The sequence below is a fragment of the Lagopus muta genome, chromosome 27, assembly GCF_023343835.1.
Source record: "Lagopus muta isolate bLagMut1 chromosome 27, bLagMut1 primary, whole genome shotgun sequence".
Taxonomy (NCBI): domain Eukaryota; kingdom Metazoa; phylum Chordata; class Aves; order Galliformes; family Phasianidae; genus Lagopus; species Lagopus muta.
Window position 1 is genome coordinate 3,948,435 of NC_064459.1, and position 6,159 is coordinate 3,954,593.

General features: G+C 50.3%; 1 long non-coding RNA gene across 1 annotated transcript; it reads right to left on the reverse strand.

Moving 5' to 3' along the window:
• Window positions 1-753: 753 nt before the first annotated feature.
• LOC125685274 (uncharacterized) lies at window positions 754-4,430 on the reverse strand. The gene is made up of 2 exons (XR_007373417.1): window positions 2,006-4,430; window positions 754-1,541 (listed from the first exon to the last, which is right to left on the reverse strand). It is a non-coding gene; the product is annotated as an uncharacterized LOC125685274 (long non-coding RNA).
• Between the last annotated feature and the right edge of the window lie 1,729 nt (window positions 4,431-6,159).

Here is a 6,159-nt window from a genome sequence, read left to right on the forward strand (position 1 = left end):
ATCGACCCACGCTCACTTTGCAGTGGTGTTTTTTCCACTCTTGAACCTCCTCTCCCCCATTCCCATGCTCAGACCCCCACAGGAACTTTCCTTCCCCCCCCCTTGCCAGCATTTCTGCCTCCTCCATGAGTGGAAAAGAATCGTATCCTGCAGAAGTGGGAGTCTCTGAAGCACAGAGTGACGGAGGAACGGATGCACCCATATGGAAAAGACAAATAGACGGAAGGATGAGGAAAGTGGGGAGCAAACAGAGCCTGAAATCAAATTAAGAGATTTCTCACATATGTCTCATTCCATCACAACCTCCAGTGACGCAGACCGCGTTTCCTACCTCATCGCCACGAATAAAGCACAGTCTGCAAGAAAAGACAACAATAACATCACACCAATAAATGTTGATGGCCACCCATCAACACGCAGAGCACTGTTGGCCTGGGGGTCATTTCCCATCCAACCTCATGAGGTCACTTCAAATCCAACCCCACGAAGCCACTTCCAACCCAATGCCACGCTGTTGAGTGTGGTGGCACAACACCTGCAGCAACACAGCGCAGGGTCAGCCCCTATCCCATGTTTTGCAAGAGTCAGGTTATCGATACGGATCCAATTAACTGCCTGCTCCCGACTGCATCTGAGTTGGGTGTAAATCACCATAATCCCATTGACAGCAGTCAGAACACAATGATCCACAGCCACGAAGGAGCCATCCATCCACGCGCCCTCGCCCTTGCAACGAGTGTTTGTAAATACATATATCTGCATATGTGTTTATTCCTGTTTAGCTCTATTTATACATATGCATATATAATTTTCCCTCTTTAAAATATTAAAATAAATTACATCTTTTCACAGAATACAGACATTAATTCCGTTTCCAGGAGATTTGTCAAATCAGTGGTCTGTGTTTGCATAACAAGCTCTTTGGTTATGCTGCGCTGCATATAAATTACCGCGCTGTCAGGCTCCAGATCAAAATCATTGGGTTTTAAGCAGAATCTCTCACATTGATTAAGATGTGCTTTACGTTCTGCGCATCCATTACATCTGGTGGCGAGGAAAGCAGCCCTGGAAGCGAAGCCCTGCAATGCTGCAGCCTCACGTGCAGTTGGGCTCGGGGTGTTATCACACAGCCACATGCACACGCAAGGAGTCTATTAAATGTGCAAACCCCAGACTGTATCTCCTCCTCTTAAAAGCTCAACTTATCTGCTAAGGCAGTAAACAGCTTGGGGTTTATAAAGTGTAATCATGAAGCGCAGTCCCCCTGCCGACACAGGCAGCAGTCATCTGCTCGTTTGTTTTAATGAGATAAAGCCCTCTCCAGAAGGCAGGGAGATGGGTTCCAAGCTCTCCGCTCGCTGCTCCCTCTCCTTGGTGCAGCTTGCCCAAGGCCACAGAGCCCAGCAGCTGCTGAAACGCATGGGATGCACAGCTGAGATGCTCCAGCAGAACAAGTCGTGCTGGATTTGCACCGACGCAAAACGCACCGCAAGCGCCGCCAGCTCCCACGGCCAACTGGGCACTGCTGTTACCAGGCAGACCTGCCCCAACCAGAAAGACTACGATCAAAAAAAGCACTTCCCCATTGAAAAATTCAGAGTCACCCCACGCCAGAGCCTGGCTTGCTGCAGCCTCCAGGCTTCCCAGAGGCTGCCAAGAAAGAGGGTCACTTCTGGCTGTATTTTTAGCTCGCTGGCACCTGCCCATGAGGGATGGATGGAGGTGAGCTCTGCCAGCACAGCTCTCGAGTAGCAGCAGATGGGAGCGGTTTCTGGATGCTGACAGCAATGTGAATAGAAGCTTAAATTAAAGCAGTGAAGTTGTGGGTGCTTTTTCTGGTAGTCTGGCCACGTGTGCTGGTAGTATTTTTCCCTTCGTTTGCACAGAGGCACCGGGGAGCCAGCTTCAGTTTAATTGTATTTCTTTAATTCTACCAGCCAGAAGCCTTAAGGCAGAGCCACATGAAAGGGAATTATGATTTGGGAGAACTCCTCTTTTTGTTTACCTATTTAAAGTGCATTTCCTTGGTGCTTTTCCCATTGAAGAAATCCAGCAAAAATCAGCTTGCAAATCCCCCGCCAGCCATGCACTGCAGACACGCTGCTGCCCCAGCATTGTGCACCACGCATCTCTTTTCTAGGAGGGTGGAAGAGGGGAAACAAAGGAGCAGAGAGGCAAGCTGATTGCTCCAGGCATCCTCAGGGTCAGAAACCAAACCCAAACCAATGGATGTTGACTATTAGCAGTTTTGCATCCTCCAATTGCTATCCCAGACAGCAGAGCCCTTCGAATAACCCAAGGCCACCGAGCACAGCCAGCAGGAAGAGCCCTAAGGGCCAATACTTCTTCAAAGAGCATCTCCCAGTCCATAAATATTTCGACCGAACTGCAGGACAAAACATAATGTATAAAAGATTGAATAGAAGATGTATTATGCTGTTGCATAGCAATCCTGTCCTCGGGAATTTACGGCGTCGGCGCATCTCCCGTTGCAAGCGGGATGCTGGCGGATGGAGGGTTCAATTCATCTTGTGTCTGTTACAGGCCATCAATACCATGGTTTGCCCATTTAGGCTCAAGTCTTTTGGTTATTTATAGTAAAAAGAACGAAATCAATTAAAACCCACTGAACACCACTTCCAGGGCGACTGCTCTGCATCTCGGTTATGGCTGAAACTGGCCCAAATTTGACAGTGGCAGTGCCCGTTTTTGTTTGCCAAAGCACTGCTGGAAATCTCCCCCATAGCACCACGCATTCATGCCCACGCTGCCTCCTAAACAGGGCTGGCTTCCCTCCCACTCCCCAGTTTTACGGCAGCCTGTGCCTTTATGCTCCATAAAACCTTCCCTGCATGGCTGTGCTCGCTGCTGGAGCAGCTCAGGACTCAGGGTGTAAAAGTCTAGGATTGAAATCAATCTATCACCACTGGGTTTATGACATCCCCACCTCACACCACACATTTTAATCACAGCTGAAATCGTATCTGATATCCCCCCAAAAAGCAAGTGTAGCATCTGGGGGGGCATCGCTGCCTGCTTTCTGCAGCAAGGCGCACCAGAAGCCAAACCAACCTGTGGCCTTTCCTTGCCTTTCTCCTTGTGCACGTGTGGAAGTGGACGGGTAGGAGGTTTGGCTGCTGCTGTCAAGTTGCAGTGCTGCAGTTTTGCAAATGCAAACACAACGAGGGTGATGAATTGCTTCAGGATCCCTTTGCATCCTCACCCATGGGTGCAGATGCAGCACGACCCTCCGGCGCTTTCTCCTTGCTTCGCTCCCAGGAAGGGCACAGAGAAGGGATTTGGGAGAAAGCAGGTTGTAAAACACTCAGCAAAGTTCCACTTGCTGCTTCAGGACTAAAATTAATAGGTGCAACCCATAATCCTCTCTTGGAGAGAGAGAGAGAGAGAGATGCAAGGGGAAAGCAAGAGAAAAATAATGGTCAAATCCTCACGCCTTGCTGTCGGAGAGTCCTGCAGGTCTGGGAAGTTCAATGCATAGGAAATGAGGTGGAGACTCAGCACGTCTGAGGAGCACAGGGCAGGAGTGACCTTCACAAAGCAGGGAGGAGTGTGGGATCTCTGCTTGGGGCTCCTGCACAGAGGAGCTGTGAGGAGGGGGGGGACGAGGATTTAAAGCCTGTTCTATCCAAGCAGGGAGGTGGGCAGCAGGAAGGATGATGCTGCATGCTTCTCCTTCATGCTCTGCTGCAATGGGGGACGTGGCTGCAGCTGCACACTGCGGCTGCACGGTGATTTTGGGGACAGCTGAGCTGCAAAATGGAGGCAGAGAGCAGAGGGGAAGGGCTTTTCCAGGAGGCTCAGTGCAAACCTTATATGAAAGTAAATAGAAATTGCAGGTGCCTGGTTCCTCTCCAGCACCTCCCCTGAGAGCTCCATCACCACACCTCAGTGCTTCCATGCACCCAAGCAGCCGTGCGTTGCAGCACTGATTGCAGCAGGGATGTTTCTATGGCCCCCATGCCCCATCCTTGTAGAGAAGCCATCAGTGGGATGCTCTGAGTGATGCACAGTGCTGGTGGCATGAGAGCTAAAACACTCCTGAACCTGGTGTTGAGTGGATGAGCACAACCAGAACAAAATAACAGGGAGTGGGCTTAACCAATGCAAACCAGAGCCCAGAGGATACTTCCCAGGACCCACACAGGTCCCTGCAGCTCACAGCTCCCAAGGATACATGTGCTGAGATGTGGGGATGGGAGCACAGCACATCAAGATGGAAAGGAGCAGCTGACGCATCAGGAAGCTCGAAATAAAAGAAAAAGTGTGTTTTCTTTCTGTACTGTGACAGAAAGCACAGCAATGATAGCAGAGCAGCAAGGTCCCAGGATGCAGCAAGTGAGGATTTGCTCAAATACAACAGCCACAGAGATAAAAGAAAGAAGCTACTTACATTCAGAAGGCCTCAGATACACAGGGATCCCCAGGAAAATGCCCTCACCTCCACTGCCAACCCTTAAATAAAGGATGGGAAGGGGTGGATCCTGGTTCCAGTCCTTCAGGTCAATCAGTGCATTGCATTGCATGCAGCTGAGCTCCCCTGGGTTGGCCCTGCCTCCCCACCAGGTGCTCCATCACTGCTTCAAGCCATGACTCAGCATTTCTGCTACATTCCCACCCCTAAAAAGCAATCTATTCAGAAGCAGTTATGCCCCAGCAGCCCTGTTGCACTTCCTTGCTCTTTATTACTGCTGAATTTGCATGAAAATGGGATCAAAGCATGCTTTCAGGTAGCAGTTCCCACCTGCTCCCACTGCTGCTTCCCACCTGCAGGGCCTGGCTGAGCTGGGGTGGGCAAACAGAGGCACATCCACATCCCCCTCCCATCCCTGCAGCACTTCTCCCTCCCAAACACACGCTGCAAAAAGAACCCAACCAACCCAGCAAAAAAAAACCAACAACCAAAAACACCCTCGCTGCTCTTTTCCTATTTGTTCAGTAATCATATTTGATTTAATTCCATGTTTCCCCCTCATTCTTTTTGCTGCGCTCACTGCTGAGGAATAATGACGGCAATGTGTTGCTATTGCTCTGCCCATGTAGCTGATTCCTCTCTTTTCCTTCCCCTGTCATTTCCAGCCCCGTTTGCTTTTTTTTCCCCCATCCTTTCATGCAATGACTTCGGCATTTCAGCTTACTCACCTGGAAACTGCTACGTTCCCTGGTTCGTTCTGATTAGATTGTGTCTCACTGCTGAGCCATTTTTAAATAAGACGTTCGCTCAGCACCACCAATTAATTAGTTGGGTTTCAGTGCCATTGTATTTTTACATAAGCTTTGAGGAGGGGGGGGGGAAGGAAAGAAGCTGTTCCCCCCCCTCCCCCCATTCCACACCGATGTATTTCATCTGCGTTGGGCTTTGTGTGCGTATCACATATTTAGAAAATCAATTTCTGGCCGTGGATGGATTTTGTTCATCCCAAGATGGAGCTCTGGGGGGTGGAGGAGAGCGGAGGACCCCGCCGGGGGATGGCACAAAGCCCCTTCTTGTGCCACAACCCAACAAATGCTCTGCATTTCTCTCTGTCCCACATGTGCCCAATGCCCTCTGCACGGGCTCTTGCTGTGCAAGCTGATGTGTGACAAAAGGAATTTGCAACGTGCAGCATTTCCTAACCCTCAAAGCTCCCTTCCAGCAACGTGGGACCTCCCCATGTCCCTGCCTCAGTTTCTCTGTTGCTATTTATGGGGCTATTTCCATTGCCCACCATGGAGAGCCCAAGGAAATTCAGGGCTTGGATTCACCCAAGTGCCAGTTTATGAGCAGGAAGAAGCCAGGAGAGAGGGATTTATTTCCTCTCCAGCTGAAGACTGACAAGGACGCAGCTTGATCTAGGACAGGCAGGCTGAAATCCTTCTGCTGTGAAGATGATTTAATGGCGTACATTTTTGCCACACTGGTGTAAATCGCCTCGGGCTTGGATCGCATCGGCCACGCTTTCAATTAAGTGTGATCACGGATGTAAATGAGGAGCAGCATCAGGATGTTCTCTGGTATTGTGTGGTTGTCGCCGTCAGCACCGGTCCAAATCAACAGCATCCCATAAAGCCACATGGGCAGCAGGAAGGGAAGAGCTGGGGCCATTTTGCTAAGGAGGAGACCTGGTTTGGAGGCAGCGGTGGCACACGCAATGGAAGCTC